Below are 18,948 nucleotides of genomic sequence, written 5' to 3' on the forward strand. Positions count from 1 at the left end.
TCACAAAAAAATCCTTTTTATATACATTTTTATTAATAAAAGCTAAGTTTTAAGAGGGACACTCTAAACCCTTTCTGTGACAATCATGATTCAGTACTGGTGTAGTATCTTACAGTCTGATACTTATTCCCCCTCTAGGTTAATTAACTGGATAGACTACCTCCACTCCTATAAAGCAATTTAGCCTATATAGGTAAACAGGTTATGCCCTAACATGTATTGATGTCAATATAGTATTGATGTCAATGTAATAGAATGGACAGTAGTCCCTGAAATAGAGATCTACTGGTAAAGATAAATGGATAGTATAGTTTCCAAGCGAGATCATTGTTATCCATACCTCCCAGTTCATGTAGTTTTCATAGGAAAGATAATTTTATTCTGGCATTGGCTCCCCCCAGATGAATTTATTGATTATGGCTTGGAGTTTAGTCATGAAGGTGTTGGGATCGGGGATCACTACTGTTCTAAAGACATACAGGATGCACAGCAGAATCATCATCTTGACTGCTGCTATTCTTCCTAACCTGACTTCCAGTATCATGTCATCTGCATAGAGACCTACCTTATGTTCCTGAGAAGCTATTTTAATCCCCTGTATGGACTTTTTTCATCTGATTTGTTCTGCTAGTGCTTCAATAAGGAACGCAAATATTAAGGGCCATAGGGGGTAACCTTGTCTAGTGCCGTTAAAGCGAGCAAATGGTGGGGAGACACAACCTGAGGAAAAGACTCTAGCAGATGGTGCCAAATACAGAGAAAGGATTGTCGATTTTACGGGCCCAGAGAAGCCAATTTTTTTTAGGTTTGCCCTCAGGTATGCCCAGTGTATCCGGTCAAAGGCTTTTTCAGCATTCAACACCAGAAGAAGAGCAGGAAATAGCCTCTCTCGGAAATTCCAACCAGGTCCAGGAACCTGTGGGTGCCGTTAGGGGTCTTTCTCTGTGGAGCAAACCACACCTGGTCCACTGCCATTAATGTAGGGAGGATGGCAAACACTTGGGATTTTGTGTATATCTTAACATCTGTGTTCAGCAGGGAGATGGGACAGAAGTTAGCCGGGGAGGTATTATTCTTCTTTAGTTTAGGTATGGTAATAATCAAGATACATATTTCCATCTGTTTACTTTATTATGGATGCATATTTTAAAAACGTTTGTATTTTTTAACCATTTAAGAGACGTACAAATTTAACATTAAACATTTTGAGGAACACTTTGTTTTGCTACCCTAAGCCAAGATTACAAAGGCTCATAGATATGAGAATGATAGATACTCCTACAAAGGACCCCATTTAAAAAATACACATCTTAATGTATTCATTGAGGGGTGTCATGAGTATTTTGACCCCACAGTTTCTTTTCAAGAGTTAATGCAATTTAGAGGAGAAAAAAACAAATGTCATATTTTTGCAAATATGTTACTTTTAAGACAGTTTTTTTTTACTATAGTGTACATGAAAATGAGGATTTGCACTCCAAAATGGTTACCCCTGTTTCTCCTGTGTTCAGAAACACACCCATTGTGGCCCTAATTTTATGACCGTATGCACAACGGGGCCCAAACCTAAAGGAGTAGCCAGTGGCTTTTAGAACAGAAATTTTGCTTGGAGGTGTTTTAGGCCCCATTGCACACTTGTAGAGTCCTTGAGCAGCAAAAAGGATAGAGAATCCCCATAAATGACCTCATTTTGAAAACTAGACCCCTTAATGAATTCATCTAAGGCCTCAGTCACACGGGCGCATCGGCACCCGTACACCAGCGCCGATGCGCCCGTGTGACTGACACCAGCAGACGTACATACCTGAAGACGGCCGTCTCTCTGCAGCACCGGAGGAAAGAACATGTGACCGGCTTCATTGCCGGTCATGTTTCTTTCCTCTGGCGCTGCAGAGAGACGGCCGTCTTTAGGTACGTCCGTCTCCTTCCTGCAGTCACATGGGCGCATTGGCGCCGGTGTATGGGTGCTGATGCGCCCGTGTGACTGAGGCCTAAGGGTGTACTGCATATTTTGACCCTATAGTTTTTGAATGAATCTATGCAAACAAGAAGGGAAAAATTACGATTTCCTTTTTTTTGGCAATTGTGTCATTTTGAAAACTGGTTTTTGTACAGCACACATATGAATGAAGACTTGCACCCCAAAATGGATACCCCTGTTTGTCCTGTGTTCAGAAACATACACATTGTAGACCCAATCTGCTTGATGGACACATAGATAGGCCTATAATTGAGGGAACACCCATAGGATTTCATGGGCACATCTGAATAAATTCCAGGCGCAATTGCTCACTTCTGCAGAAAAACAATTAATTCCCTAAAAATAATCCCACCCTCCCCTCTTTTTGGCATTCTCTAAATTTTAGATAAAAGCACTAATGTAAAACTGTGTGGTATGTCTGAAAACAGGGGTAATAACCGAGGCCTCCTCCTCCCATGCTTGCTACAAACCCAACACTTTTTGGGGGGTATTATTTGGGCGATCTCAAACAGAAGGTGCTCAACAAGCTGCTTCTGGAACTGCAGGAAGGCAAGCGTTCTCAGGGGCTTCTTGTAAATTGCATAGGCATTACATATAGTGATCTGAATAATGCCGGGCTCACAAGGTCGCAGGTGGAATCTGCTTATGGAGGGCCGCAGTGGATCCTAGCTGTGAGCCTGGCCGTGGCCCTGCATATGGCCAAATTATGTACGGCGCATAACTGTGTACTTACGCAGGCAGTCATGCGCAGTACATCTTTTTTAGTTTATATTTCCTGCACCGCCACTTAGCGATGATTCGGGTACCCGCATCATGTACACGATGTAATTGCATATGGGCTGCAGGTATATTCCCGACAATGGAGCACAATGGGCTCTATGTTGTGGATATATGCTGTAAAATAGAACACACTGTATTCTGTTTCCTGCAAGTGGATTTTGTAATTCCGACCTGCTAATGTGAGTGGAATTCTGTAATCTAATGCATTTGATTGAACCACATATTACTGCGGATCAAACGCATGTGAATTTTGCAATCTCTATCGGATCATATGACACCGGCCTTTGGTAGAGCACTACCTTTTTATCATGTGACTGTGGACCGCTCAACGAATTTTTCCAATGTGCTTCCAGAATAAAGTAAACAGATGGAAATATATAGCTCATCAAAATTTGTTCAGTATGTTTGCACATATTTGTCATATTGCATTTGAAAATGTGAAAAATGATTTTTTCCCCCCAATATACTCAATTTTGGCACTAAATCTCCACAAAATCTGTCTATTTTTACCACCTAAATGAAGTACAATATGTGACGAAAAAACAATGTCAGAATCACTTGGATATGCAAAACCTTTACAGAGTTATTCTATGTTAAAGTGAAACGGCAGATTTCCAACATGTGACCTGGTCATTAAGGCACAAACAGGCTTGGTCACTATGGGATTAACCTTATTTCACTTTTTATTTAATTTTATGCGATCACATGACCGAGGGTTGCTCACCGCAGCCTCCCATGACAGCTCCAGGCTCTTGGCTACCTCCGGCAGCCAACAGCAGGGAGCTGTCACTTACACAGCCTCCACAGCTTTAATGTTACCATGCGGCGGTGACACTGGGGCGACGGGGTGCTGGGTCCCACAGTCAGGGCGCGTCCCCCCGGCTTGTGGTCTGGCTGCCAGGGGCCCGGGTGCCTGGCGAGCGCACCGGTGAGTGCAGCTGCCGTGCACTAGCTTCCTTTTTATATTGTCTGTTGGGAGTTGGCTTCTCCCTCTCTCCGCCCCTTAGCGAAGGCTTTTGTTTATAAGTGTGGCAGTGACTTGCAATCACTGCCAGTTATTGGTTTCCCTCAGTGAGCTAGCTAGCCTGCCTCTGTCGGTCTCCTGCTCTTGTCAGCTTGTTTGCTATTTCTGCCAGGTTATTCCATCTGCTTCAGGTCTGCTTTGCATTTTCTTGTTGGTTTAATACATCTGCTTTTACTGTCGTTATTCTGCCCTATCCATCAGGTACGCCAGCATCCCTTCTCGGTCCCTAGCAAGAGTAGGGACTGCCACCCAGTTGCCCACCTGGGGTTAGCCAGCAGTGGAGGCATGTAGGCAGGGACAGGGGTTGCGGGTGAGATCAGGGCAACCTGGGCTGGCATATCAAGGGCAGTATACTGCATCATTTAATCCTCAGGGCAAGCGTGTTTTTGCAGCAATGGGGATTAAATTCCAGACACTAGGTCGCTAAGAGGTTAAAGAAGGTAGCATTATATGTTTTTTAATATTCTTCTTTAGACTGTAGTAATTAATGGGGAAGGTGTGGTTTGACAGGGAATGTTAACACAAGCAGCTCTATTGTAGTAGTATTCACCTGCAGGCTACTAGAGCCACTGGCGACATGGTCCCTGCTCTCCTATAATACACATCAGACACAGGTATGGGGTATGTTCATATGCAGAGCTGAATGGTGGAACTCTCTAGAATTGTACATTATGAGATAATTTATCATTGAAGTTATATTATTTACTGAACATGTTGGTTGACTTATTTCACAATGGGCAAAATCTCTGAAATGAAATAGCAGGGCACATAGACAATTGCGAGAAAATGTTCTTTTCCTCTTACTGCATCTCTTGCTGATAGAGAGTGACTCCAGACAGTGGGGATTGACTTAACAATCTATAATAAGGCATACAAAATTGGACTGTCTAAACAAATTATGCCTTGTGAGCTATTGTCCATTTTTTTTAATTTAAAGCTGCTGACAAAACATTTTTATAACAACCTTTTTGATAGAAATATTGGGTACATTTTTGGTTCCTCAGTTCTGTTATTAGGGGAGGCACTTTTACAAATAATTACTTAATTTAGATGTCACTATATAGGTCTATATAACTACATATTCCACACTGAGATATCTGTAAAAATGTTCAAATAGCTTATGAACAAACAGTCCAAACTGAAGCCGTCCCTGAATTGTTTCACAGTATTTAAAGGTCAGCATAATTAAAGGGGACCACGGATATTACAGCCATGTTCCTACTCACTACTACTGTGCTCACACGATTAGGGTGTTACAATAGAATGAAGCAGGTCCTCTAAGGACCCCTTTCTGGTTTTTTTTAGTCCTTGAAGGGTTAACCTTGTTGTAACTTTTTTAGTCTTGCTAATAACAAATGTCTCATTATAGCTGACAGAGACATGGTTTCCACTGGGATTAGAAAAATGTATATAATACATTAACTGGACCAAATACTTTACTAGTTAGTGTTCACAAAAAACATTATTTTTGAGATTTCAAGAATTATTATAGACATGTATGAGGCCAAGGGGTTCTGTTGAAGAATACATTTCGAGAACAGAGCAGTTAGTTTGGGCTTGCATGGCTTTATAAATAAAGCTTCTTTTAATGCAAATCTACTTTTCATTGTAAATGTAAGTAGGAATTTGCTAGTTCATAGTAAGATTTTCCAATAGATTTGCTAGAATAAAATCTTTATATCTGAAAAACACAATTTGTAAGGAAACATGTTATATAGTTAAAGAGATATACATTTTAAAGAGCCACTCTGGGGTTTTTATTTTTTTCATTCACTATGTAGTTAGCCTCCCAGTAAGTGAGCTAGTGTTGCCTCGGTTTGTTATTCCTTTCTACCTTAAAATTCCTGGTGTCCTTCACCTCAGGTGGGTCATATGATCTCAATTCTAACCAACACAGATTTTCTTAGTGTTATGTGGTCAGTTTCTGAATCTGTGTGATGCTTGTACATGGACCCTATAACAGAAAGTAACACAGATACTCTTTTGCCAGTTGCTGATAATATTCACATATCTCCTGTCACACAGTTATAATAGAGGAAATCACAGCTCATCCTTCTGACTGTACAGTTATGGTTGGTAGCTTATTTAGGTAAATGCAGAATGTAATGGCAGTTTTTTCCCCTGCAGCATAGATAGCAGAGTCTGATTCTGCTCCTATAATACTATGCTGATACTTCATGGAATTGATGTGAAAGTAAAAGCAAAAATCCAACACACAAGATTGCGCCCGTAAGCATCTGACATGAGGCAGCACTGCACAGAAGCGACTGCAGAATGTGGCAGGCAATCAGGTGAAGGGAGAAGAGATGGGAAGATGTTTTTTTGTCAGTGCATCCATCCAATTTTTGATTAGATTGTGTTGTGGGGAATTCGGAGGCAAGCTTTGAACACTTTATGTTCCTTAAACCATACCAGAAAAAAATGTAGTACTGTAGCACAGAATATTATCCTGCTGACATACTGCACTTCCAGGGAATACTGTAATAATGAAGGTTTTTTTCAGCTTCAACAATGTGTAGGTAGAGCAGGTACTATGTATTAACCACTTTGTGACTGCCCACAGTAATTTCACGTCTCTACTGCATAGGCTCTGAGTAGGAGGGACTAAATTTAAGTTTTGCTCTCTGTGGGAGATCTTTCCCTCCACAGATGATAAAACACATGAACAGTCTGTTACAAACAGTCTGTGTTTCGGGTGCTATCATTGGAACCGGAATGCTTCACGCTCCAATGATATCATTAGTGACAGCCAATCACAGCACTGGCCAAGAAAGCAACAAGCTGTCCCAGTATATCAGCACTGTATCTGCCTATCTCCCTTCTTCTCTCTCCTCTGCTCTCCTGTAAGTGTGAGATTGGAGGAGAGCTAAGGAAAGTTTACCGTGCAAAACAGCACACATTTAACCTGAAATTAACCCCTTCCACATATTACTCCCTTATTAACATTTTATTGCACTATTAGTTATTTTTATTCCGTATCCTTGTTATTGTACTTTGCCTGTGTTATCATGTGTTTTTATTTCAAGAGCCCCATTGGCTGCCTATAGTGATTTAAGTGTTACTCACATGTGCCTTGATGTCTATGATTAAGGGCAACATGCTTGCCTGAAACATGTAAGACGGCACATGCTCTCTGTTCCTTCATGTCTGTCTGGATTGTTCAATTAAGAGAAAAAAGTTTTAACCTGACGCTGGACTTACTCTGTTTTCCTCTGCATCTATTGTTGTTTCCAGCCAGTCCTTGTGTAGGAGCAACTGGTTTGTATTTAATCAGTACAGGGGACTCTATAGTGTAAGTTTTGTTTTTCTTGTTCAATAATGTTTAGTGAAAGTATTAAGAAAAATCAAACACTAGCATACATATCACATATTACCCATTGTAGAACGCTTGTAGTCCCCAACAGCAAGTTTGTTCAAGCGTCCTTAGTAGAGATGAGCGAGCATACTCGTTAAGGCAAATTCCTCGAGCGAGTATCGCCATTTTCGAGTGAATGCCTGCTTGCCCGAAAAGATCCGGGGGGCTGGCGGAGGGCATCAGGAAGAGAGTGGGAGGGAACAGGGGGGAGATCTCTCTTTCTCTCCCCCGCTCCACCGGCTCATTTCCGCAACTCACCGCTCACCCCTGCCGGCCCCCGAATCTTTTCGGGCAAGCAGGCATGTACTCGAAAATGGCGATACTCGCTTGAGGAATTTGCCTTAACGAGTATGCTTGCTCATCTCTAGTCCTAAGCTTATTGTGCCATTTTATACTTATATCATACCCTTAAGATTTGAACCCAAAGTAGTAACTATGAAACAAGGGTATATTAGAAAAACTTGTTTGAATTTGTTTCAAACTAAGGCCGGCTGCACACGGCCGTGACGGGCTCCGCCGCGGAATATTCCCCCCAGAGACCCCATACTTACCAGCGGATCCGGCGTCCTCGCTCCCGCATGACGCTTCCCCGCCCACCGCCGCCGCATCATGTGACACGCAAGCCGCGTCACATGACACGCCCACCGTGTCACATGACGCGGCCGGCCGTGTCATGTGACGCGCCGGCCGCGTCATATGACGCGGCGGTAGGCGTGAAAGCGTTTTCACGCTATCTTCCGCTGTGCTACTTCAATGGAAGCCGGCCGCGCGTACACCCACGGCAAATAGAGCATGCCGCGGGTGAGGACGGGAGATTTCACGGTGTGGAATAGAACCTAATAGCAGCGGGCAACGCAGCGGATTTCCGCCATGAATTACGCGGCGGAAATCCGTTTGTGGGAAGGAGGCCTAAGTTTGAAAGATGGGGGGGTGATCCAACCCTTTGTATTGTCCTTTAGTTCTCAACTGATAATCTCTTTCTGAAGCATGTCATTATTGTAGCAGAAGATACAAATGTCTTCTCTCTATCTCTTTCTGTTCACACCTTCTAACCCCCAGCTTCTCTAACTTCCCCCAGGGGTCGTCACCCTCCCCAAGAACAGACAAGCTTACAATTCTGTTTGAATGTGATTTAACCATGGCTCCCATGTGTCCAAGAAATCCTTTACTTTATCATTCCTATAAGCGTAGAGTTTTTTGAATGAACAATAGTCTGATATCATATGTTATAACTCAGATAGCATGAATGTGCATTGTTTATTCCACTGTTTAGCTATCTGCATTTTACTGATAAGAGGATGTTTGTCACTAGTTTCCTGTGCCTAATTGGAATGTCCTCTATTCCAAGTAGGAGGACCACCAGCTCCTGGGTGTAAGGGGGTCTAACCCCCGTCATCCTATATATGAGGGAGAAAAGTGACCTCTATACATGTTGTATTTCAGGGCAACCCCAGAGTATGTGAAGAGGAGTGCCTTTTTGCCTGCATCCTCTCCAACAGCGGTCTGTTGCTTCTGGAAAAAAGTCAGCTATCCTAACGAGGGAGAATTACCAGCGAGTCCCCACTTTACAATGCACTTCAATTAGGCATGTGCACATTAATGCTTTATGTGCCTATTAGAGATGAGCGAGCACCAAAATGCTCGGGTGCTCGTTACTCGAGATGAAATTTTCGCGATGCTCGAGGGTTCGTTTCGAGTAACGAACCCCATTGAAGTCAATGGGTGACCCGAGCATTTTTGTATATCACCGATGCTCTCTAAGGTTTTCATTTGTGAAAATCTGGGCAATTCAAGAAAGTGATGGGAACGACACAGCAATGGATAGGGCAGGCGAGGGGCTACATGTTGGGCTGTATCTCAAGTTCCCAGATCCCACTATTAAGCCACAATAGCGGCAAGAGTGCCCCCCCCAACAATTTTTACTTCTGAAAAACCCTCATTAGCAAGGCATACCTTAACTAAGCCCCACACTACCTCCAACAAAGCACAATCACTGCCTGCATGACACTCCGCTGCCACTTCTCCTGGGTTACATGCTGCCCAACCCCCCCCCCCCCTCGCACGACCCTGCGTCCGCAGCGCACACCAAAGTGTCCTTGCGCAGCCTTCAGCTGCCCTCATGCCACACGCTGGCCTCATACCCACACAACCCTCATGTTTATTTATAAGTGCGTCTGCCATGAGGAGGAACTGCAGGCACACACTGCAGAGGGTTGGCACGGCCAGGCAGCGACCCTCTTTAAAAGGGGCGGGGCGATAGCCCATAATGCTGTACAGAAGCAATGAGAACTCCAATCCTGTGCCACCTCCATCAGGAGCTGCACACGTGGGCATAGCAATGGGGAACCCATGTGCCACACACTATTCATTCTGTCAAGGTGTCTGCATGCCCCAGTCAGACCGGGGTTTTTTATAAATAGTCACAGGCAGGTACAACTCCGCAATGGGAATTCCGTGTGCACCCACAGCATGGGTGGCTTCCTGGAACCCACCGGCTGTACATAAATGTATCCTATTGCAGTGCCCTGGACAGCAGAGCTAACGTCAGATTAAATGCAGGTCGGCTACGGCCCACAATGCATGCCCCAGTCAGACTGGGGTTTTTATAAGTAGACACAGGCAGGTACAACTCCCTATTGTGAATTCTCTGTGGACCCACAGCATGGGTGGCTCCCTGGAACCCACCGGCGGTACATAAATAAATCCCATTGCAGTGCCCAGCACAGGTGAGGTAACGTCACACTTAATGCAGGTGGGCTTCGGCCCACACTGCATGCCTCAGTCAGACTGGGGTTCTTTAGAAGTGGACACATGCAGTTACAACTCCGTGAGGACCGACAGCATGGGTGGGTCCCAGGAAGCCACCGGCGGTACATAAATATATCCCATTGCAGTGCCCAGCACAGCTGAGGTAATGTCAGGTTTAATGCAGGTGGGCTAAAAATTACTAGGATTACACTGTAGGCGAGGGCCCCAAAAAATTGGTGTACCAACAGTACTAATGTACCTCAGAAAAATTGCCCATGCCCAACCAAGAGGGCAGGTGAAACCCATTAATTGCTTTGGTTAATGTGGCTAAATTTGTAACTAGGCCTGTAGGCAGCCCAGTTAAAATAAAAATTGGATCAGGTGCAAGTTTCAACGCTTTATTGAATTGAGAATTGAAACGTATAAAGATTGTTTACAAAAGTTATATGACTGAGCCTTGTGGGCCTAAGAAAAATTGCCCGTTCGGCGTGATTACGTGAGGTTTCAGGAGGAGGAGCAGGAGGAGGAGGATCAATATAATACACTAAACACCCTCTCTGACAAGACGCTAGCCGCAGGACAAGCAAGCACCTCCAGGGCATACAGCGCGAGTTCAGGCCACGTGTCCAGCTTCGACACCCAGTAGTTGTAGGGGGCAGAGGCGTCACGGAGGATGGTCGTGCGATCGGCTACGTACTACCTCACCATCCTTTTACAGTGCTCCCGTCGACTCAGCCTTGACTGGGGAGTGGTGACACAGTCTTGCTGGGGAGCCATAAATCTGTCAAAGGCCTTGGAGAGTGTTCCCCTGAATGTGCTGTACATGCTGCCTGATCTCCGCGCCTCCCCTGCTACCTGGCCCTCGGAACTGCGCCTTCTGCCACTAGCGCTGTCGGATGGGAATTTTACCATCAGTTTGTCCACCAGGGTCCTGTGGTATAGCATCACTCTCGAACCCCTTTCCTCTTCGGGTATGAGAGTGGAAAGGTTCTCCTTATACCGTGGGTCGAGCAGTGTGTACACCCAGTAATCCATAGTGGCCAGAATGCGTGTAACGCGAGGGTCACGAGAAAGGCATCCTAACATGAAGTCAGCCATGTGTGCCAGGGTACCTGTACGCAACAAATGGCTGTCCTCACTAGGAAGATCACTTTCAGGATCCTCCTCCTCCTCAGGCCATACACGCTGAAAGGATGACAGACAAGCAGCATGGGTACCCTCAGCAGTGGGCCAAGCTGTCTCTTCCCCCTCCTCTTCATGCTCCTCCCCCTCCTCCTCCTCAACGTGCTGAGATATAGACATGAGGGTGCTCTGACTATCCAGCGACATACTGTCTTCCCCCGCCTCCGTTTCCGAGCGCAAAGTGTCTGCCTTTATGCTTAGCAGAGGAATGGTGACGCTAATGATTGCAGCATCGCCGCTCACCATCTGGGTAGACTCCTCAAAGTTTCCAAGGACCTGGCAGATGTCTGCCAACCAGGCCCACTCTTCTGTAAAGAATTGAGGAGGCTGACTCCCACTATGCCGCCCATGTTGGAGTTGGTATTCCACTATAGCTCTACGCTGCTCATAGAGCCTAGCCAACATGTGGAGCGTAGAGTTCCACCATGTGGGCACGTCGCACAGCAGTCAGTGCACTGGCAGATTAAACCGATGTTGCAGGGTGCGCAGGGTGGCAGCGTCCGTCTTGGACTTGCGGAAATGTGCGCTGAGCCGGCGCACCTTTCCGAGCAGGTCTGACAAGAGTGGGTAGCTTTTCAGAAAGCGCTGAACCACCAAATTAAAGACGTGGGCCAGGCATGGCACGTGCGTGAGGCTGCCGAGCTGCAGAGCCGCCACCAGGTTACGGCCGTTGTCACACACGACCATGCCCGGTTGGAGGCTCAGCGGCGAAAGCCAACGGTCGGTCTGCTCTGTCAGACCCTGCAGCAGTTCGTGGGCCTTGTGCCTCTTCTCTCCTAAGCTGAGTAGTTTCAGCACGGCCTACTGACGATTGCCCACCGCTGTGCTGCCACGCCGCGCGACAGCGACTGCTGGCGACGTGCTGCTGCTGACACATCTTGATTGCGAGACAGAGGTTGCGTAGGAGGAGGGGGGTGGTTTAGTGGAGGAAGCATACACCGCCGCAGATACCAGCACCGAGCTGGGGCCCGCAATTCTGGGGATGGGTAGGACGTGAGCGGTCCCAGGCTCTGACTACTGTCCCAGCCTCCACTAAATTCACCCAATGTGCCGTCAGGGAGATATAGTGGCCCTGCCCGCCTGTGCTTGTCCACGTGTCCGTTGTTAAGTGGACCTTGGCAGTAACCGCGTTGGTGAGGGCGCGTACAATGTTGCGGGAAACTTGGTCGTGTAGGGCTGGGACGGCACATCGGGAAAAGTAGTGGCGACTGGGAACCGAGTAGCGCAGGGCCGCCGCCGCCATCATGTTTTTGAAAGCCTCCGTTTCCACAAGCCTATATGGCAGCATCTCCAGGCTGATCAATTTGGCTATGTGCACGTTTAACGCTTGAGCGTGCGGGTGCGTGGCGGCGTACTTGCGCTTGCGCTCAAACACTTGTGCTAGCGACGGCTGGATGGTGTGCTGAGAGATATTGCTGGATGTGGCCGAGGACAGCGGAGGTGAGGGTGTGGGTGCAGGCCGGGAGACGGTAGTGCCTGTGTCCTGAGAGGGGGGTTGGATCTCAGTGGCAGGTTGGGGCACAGGGGGAGAGGCAGTGGTGCAAACCGGAGGCGCTGAATGGCCTTCGTTCCACCTTGTGGGGTGCTTGGCCATAATATGTCTGCGCATGCTGGTGGTGGTGAGGCTGGTGGTGGTGGCTCCACGGCTGATCTTTATGCGACAAACCTTGCACACCACAGTTCGTCGGTCGTCTGCACTCTCAGTGAAAAACTGCCACACCTTTGAGCACCTCGGCCTCTGCAGGGTGGCATGGCACGAGGGGGTGCTTTGGGAAACAGTTGGTGGATTATTCGGTCTGGCTCTGCCTCTACCCCTGGCCACCGCACTGCCTCTTCCAACCTGCCCTGCTGCTGCACTTGCCTCCCCCTCTGAAGACCTGTCCTGAGTAGGCTTAGCAAACCAGGTTGGGTCAGTCACCTCATCGTCCATCTGCTCTTCCTCCGAATCCTCTGTGCGCTCCTCCCTCGGACTTACTGCAATTACTACTACCTGAGTGATAGACAACTGTGCCTCATCGTCATCCTCCTCCTCACCCACTGAAAGCTCTTGAGACAGTTGCCGGAAGTCCCCAGCCTCATCCCCCGGACCCCGGGAACTTTCCAAACGTTAGGCATCGGTCACGACAAACTCCTCCGGTGGGAGAGGAACCATTGCTGCCCATTCTGGGCAGGGGCCCGAGAACAGTTCCTGGGAGTCTGCCTGCTCCTCAGAATGTGTCATTGTAATGGAGTGAGGAGGCGGCTGGGAGGAAGGAGGAGCAGCAGCCAGAGGATTCAGAATTGTAGCAGTGGACAGCGTAGAACTGTGGCTGGTTGATATATTGCTGGATGCACTTTCTGCCATCCACGACAGGACCTGCTCACACTGCTCATTTTCTAATAAAGTTCTACCGCGTGGATCCATTAATTGTGAGATTAATCTGGGGACACCAGAAATGTGCCTCTCTCCTAATCCCGCAGCAGTCGGCTGCGATACGCCTGGATCAGGAGCTCGGCCTGTGCCCACACCCTGACTTGGGCCTCCGCGTCCTCGCCTGCGTCCACGTCCTCTAGGCCTACCCCTACCCCTCAGCATGGTGTATTACGAGTAGAGCAGAAACAGAACGCTGTAATTAAATGTGCCGCTTATTGACCTGTGGTTGGAGGCTGACTTCCCTTACGGAACGCACAGCAGAGCCAGGAAACAATTTTGCGCACGCCTGTAGTGAGGCGTAGGTGCATATCACTGAGCTAGTGGAATTCACAGCGCAGAAGCAGTCAAGTCGCCAAAGGGCAGTGGTACGCCTTAAGTATTTGGCTTCCCTTTTTTTAAATGGTGAGCTGAAACACCAGACAGATACTGTATGCAGCGTATATTATGTATACTGTTTCCCTCTGGACGGGATGACGGCGGTGATGTAACGGGCACAGCAGAGCCAGGAAACAATTTTGCGCATGCCTGTAATGAGACGTTGGTGCGTATGACTGAGCTAGTGGAATTCACAGCGCAGAAGCAGTCAAATGTCGAAAGGCCACTAGTAGGCCTTAAGTATTTTGCTTCTATTTTTTTAAATGCTGAGCTGATACAGAAGACAGATACTGTAGGCAGCGTATATTATGTGTACTGTTTCCCTATGGCGGTATGACGGCGGTGATGTAACGGGCAACGCAGAGCCAGGAAACAATTTTGCGCACGCCTGTAGTGAGACGTAGGTGCGTATGACTGAGCTAGTGGAATTCACAGCGCAGAAGCAGTCAAGTGTCCAAAGGCCACTAGTAGGCCTTAAGTATTTTGCTTCTATTTTTTTAAATGCTGAGCTGATACAGCAGACAGATACTGTAGGCAGCGTATATTATGTGTACTGTTTCCCTCTGGACGGGATGACGGCGGTGATGTAACGGGCAACGCAGAGCCAGAAAACAATTTTACGCACGCCTGTAGTGAGGCGTAGGTGCGTATGACTCAGCTAGTGGAATTCACAGCGCAGAAGCAGTCAAATGTCCAAAGGCCACTAGTAGGTCTTAAGTATTTTGCTTCTATTTTTTTAAATGCTGAGCTGATACAGAAGACAGATACTGTAGGCAGCGTATATTATGTGTACTGTTTCCCTATGGCGGTATGACGGCGGTGATGTAACGGGCAACGCAGAGCCAGGAAACAATTTTGCGCACGCCTGTAGTGAGACGTAGGTGCGTATGACTGAGCTAGTGGAATTCACAGCGCAGAAGCAGTCAAGTGTCCAAAGGCCACTAGTAGGCCTTAAGTATTTTGCTTCTATTTTTTTAAATGCTGAGCTGATACAGCAGACAGATACTGTAGGCAGCGTATATTATGTGTACTGTTTCCCTCTGGACGGGATGACGGCGGTGATGTAACGGGCAACGCAGAGCCAGAAAACAATTTTACGCACGCCTGTAGTGAGGCGTAGGTGCGTATGACTCAGCTAGTGGAATTCACAGCGCAGAAGCAGTCAAGTGGCCAAAGGCCAGTAGTAGGCCTTAAGTATTTTGCTTCTATTTTTTTAAATGCTGAGCTGAGACAGCAGACAAATACTGTATGCAGCGTATATTATGTATACTGTTTCCCTCTGGCGCTATGACGGCGGTGATGTAACGGAGACAGCAGAGCCAGGAAACAATTTTGCGCAAGCCTGCTGTAACACTTAGCTGTGTATTAATTAGGACTACTACCCCCAGCAGACACGCAGTACACTGAAGACGGTCACAGGCAGCCCAAATATAGTATTTTTCCCCAATTTGTTTGAAAAAGCCCACTGCCTATATAGCCTGTATATCTCTTTCACCTTTCCCACTGTCCCTGCCTCACCAGTACTGGCCCTATACTATGTAAAATTACTGCAGACTGAGGACGCAATGCTCTGCACGCCCGATATACAAAAAAATAAATAAATTGTGCAACACTGCTAAAAGCAGCCTCAACAGTACTGCACTGTTGGCCCACTGTTGCACTGTTGGCCCTAAGAAGGACCGTTGGCGTTCTTGAAGCCTAATATAACACCTAACACTCTCCCTATAGCAGCAGCAGCATCAGCAGCACTTTCCCTGATCTATGTCAGAATGCATCTGTGGCAAGCCGCGGGCAGGGCAGATTTACATACTCGGGTGACACCTGATCTCCCCAGCCACTCACTGCAGGGGGGTGGTATAGGGCTGGAACATCACAGGAGGACGTTGTAATGCCTTCCATGTCTTTCTATTGGCCAGAAAAGCGCGCAAATGTCTCAGAGATGAAAGTGAAAGTAACTCGAACATCGCGTGGTGTTCGTCTCGAGTAACGAGCATCTCGAACACCCTAATACTCGAACGAGCATCAAGCTCGGACAAGTACGCTCGCTCATCTCTAGTGCCTATATGTTGGCTCTTTCCCATTTCTCAATGGAGAAAACTTTCTACAGATCTCTCTCCCAATTTAGTAAATGCACTTGTTTGTGATTGCAATCTTTTCTCCACCTCCCCCACAGAATATATCATAGAGAAATTCTAAGCTTTATTTAAGTGGAGAAGGGTTGAAGAGAATTATACAAATATAATGGGATGGAGACTCTAACTATGGTGATGGAGTTCCATACGTCTCTAATTTTAGAGTAACGGAGGAATTCCCTGTCTGGTAACTCAAATTCTGTTTGTAATAAAATAAAGGTTTTGATCCTAGAGCCTTTTATTAGATCTGCTAAGAGTATTATCTTTTTGCTTTTCCAACTTTTAACTGCCAGGCTCTCAGACCCGAATTCTAGTATCTCTATGGGTAGGGACACCGACATTTTGGAGAAGTGCTTCTTTGAGATTTTTAATAATTGGAGCCATACTTTTATCGCTGCCTCCATGTTGGGACATTTTGGGACCTCTAGTGTGGGCATTATGCTTGTTGCTAATAAAAGATTGCTAAGCGATTTCCCTCCTATGAAATTTTGCTCTATGTGGGGCCATCCTATTACTTTCTCTCTCATGCACCACTTTCTAAGTTCTAAGATTAAATTTACTTTATGGTGATCTTCTATATTCGGGACTCCCATTCCCCCATTACCTCTAGAACTGTACATAATGTAAGCCTCTCTGGCGATCACGGAAAATGTAAAAAAAAAAAAAATAAAGTTTCAGCTGCCTTCATGGATCGGATCCATGGGGGCAGCTGAAAATACTCAGCCCCATACTCCCGTAATGTCCTGTGGGGATCTGCACCTGCCATGGGCTTCTGCGTATTCGCAGATGAAATTTTCTTTTTTCTCATCTAAATTGCATGAATTCCTGAAAAAAAAAATGAGGGGTAAAAATGACCCCCTTCAGTAAATACAGTAAATACATTAAGGAGTGTAGTTTTAAAAAAGGGGTCATTTGTGGGGATATCTATCATTCTGACACCTATGAGTCTTTGCAATCCTGGCTTGGTGCAGGAAAACAAAGTGTTCCTCAAAATGCTGATAAACAATTTTAAATTTGTACATCTTCTAAATGGTTAAAACAAAATAAACCTTTTTTTAAATTGTGCATCCAGAATAAAGTAAACAGATGGGAATGTATATCTTATCAAAAATTTCTACAGTATATTTGCACATATTTGAGATATGACAATTGAAAATGTGAAAATTTTTTAATTTTTTCAAAATGTTCCTAATTTTATACCAGAATAACTTGGATATGCAAAACCTTTACAGAGTTATTTCATGTTAAAGTGAAACATGTGTCAGATTTCCAAAATTTGGCTTCCTCACAAAGGCGCAAACAGGCTTCGTCCCTAAGGGGTTAAGTGTCGGCAAGTTGATCTTAGACAGAAAGCCATCAATCTTTTCCTTAGGGGGTAGGGAAAAACCCCGTCCTTCCTGAGATTGTTCAGAGACTCGTAAAATTTCCTGATTTCTGCTATTTCTGATGGGTTAGTGACTTTGTGCCCAGAGTTGGGATCTATCAGGAAGGGGAATTTTTCCCTTCACTCTTTTCTGTTTGACCCCGTTAGCCATGAAGTGGGTATATTTATTATTGTCTATGTAGAACGTGGATTTAAGTGACCTTAGGTTTTCTCATGTGTGTCTATTAGGATGTTCCCAACTTTTAGTCTAGTTCCTTGACTTTTTTTATGCATGGAGGTTTCGGATTGCTTCTTCAACTCTTTTTCTATTTTAGCCAGTTCTGACAACATGTTTTTAGAAGTTTTTTCCCTTTTATAAGTGGATCATAGTCCCCCTTATGACTGGTTTGTGTGCGTTCCATAATAAGAATCAACATGCCCCTGGGGTGACATTCAGGAAGAAGTATTCCTCTAAAGCCTATCTGATCTTTTCTTGGTATTTTAGTAGCTTCTTCAAGAACGTGTTGTTCCTCCAGTTCCTTTATGTGGGAACCTGAGGCACAAGCTGAATTTTTAGGGACCAAGAGTCCACTCCTATTTTCGCTTCTTGTGTTCTAGTAAGCATATGAAAGTCTACCAGGAACATGTTGATTCTTGAGAAAGTTATGTGGTGTGCTGAGTAGAAGGAATACTCACTTGAGCTAGTATTTAAACACCTAAAGGAATTAAACATCTCCTCTCTCTGTAACCATGAAGCTAATGTTGGTACCCTTCCTCTTCTACTTCTGCTCTAATCAAGCTCCCCCTCTACTGTCACAATAAAATCCCCACACACCACCAAACTTCCCTGCTGAATCTTTTTTGCTTTCCTCATCACCTTGGTCAAAAATCAGATCTGAAGTGAATTTGGTGCATAGATATTGACCAGGGTCATGAGGAAGTAATTAGTTTTACATATTAAAATTATGAATCTACCCCCTTCGTCCAATACTGTTTCCATCAATTGACAGTCCACAGTATTTCACCACTATCACCCCTGATTTATTCTTCTCTGCATTGGCCATAATAATTCTGGGGTATTTTGGATGAGAAAGGCCTGGGCAGTTGTTCTTCATGAGATGGGTTTCTTGTACACACAAGATGTCCGCCCATCATGAGAGATCCTTTACAAAGCGCTCTCCTTTTAAAAGGTGTGTTAAGCCCTCTTACATTAATAGATAGAAGATTTATTTCCATGTTGACTTTTGGGGCTTTGATGCAGAGGTTGCTTTGCTAACTCTATCTGTTATGTCTGCGTTTATCTCCTTGGAAAATAAATCCTGTTGGAAATTGGTTTTCGGGGTTTGGATCTTCATTTGGGATATTGGGAGAAACTTGGGGTTAACCTTTTGGGACACGGGTCCCTTTAACTTCTAAACTTAAGAACAGTTGAATAATTAAGTATAACAAAAGAAGAAGGACCTTCTTTGAACTATGAGCACTGCGAACCCGATTTGTAGAGGTCAAGGAATTGGCCGAATACAATTCAGCCTGCATTTGAAAGGTACCTCTTTAGTCGCAGAGAGGATCACCAATATTTGCAATTCAGCAATAAA

The 18,948-nt window shown here is 45.6% G+C and overlaps 2 protein-coding genes across 3 annotated transcripts in view; both read left to right on the plus strand.

Moving 5' to 3' along the window:
* The first annotated feature begins 4,340 nt into the window (after positions 1-4,340).
* Positions 4,341-18,948, plus strand: part of LOC136621573 (beta-1,3-galactosyltransferase 2-like) — a 61,023-nt gene continuing 46,415 nt past the window's right edge. The window contains exon 1 of the mRNA XM_066597129.1: positions 4,341-4,399. The gene's annotated coding sequence lies outside the window, so the exon portion shown is untranslated. The remainder of the gene's footprint in view (positions 4,400-18,948) is intronic.
* The window catches only part of LOC136621572 (beta-1,3-galactosyltransferase 2-like), a 56,247-nt gene continuing 41,640 nt past the window's right edge, over positions 4,342-18,948 (plus strand). The window contains exon 1 of one of the 2 annotated variants that reach the window (XM_066597126.1): positions 4,342-4,406. The gene's annotated coding sequence lies outside the window, so the exon portion shown is untranslated. The remainder of the gene's footprint in view (positions 4,407-18,948) is intronic. The other variant, XM_066597125.1, reaches the window with a different exon arrangement.

Source organism: Eleutherodactylus coqui, chromosome 3 (genome assembly GCF_035609145.1).
Source record: "Eleutherodactylus coqui strain aEleCoq1 chromosome 3, aEleCoq1.hap1, whole genome shotgun sequence".
NCBI lineage: Eukaryota > Metazoa > Chordata > Amphibia > Anura > Eleutherodactylidae > Eleutherodactylus > Eleutherodactylus coqui.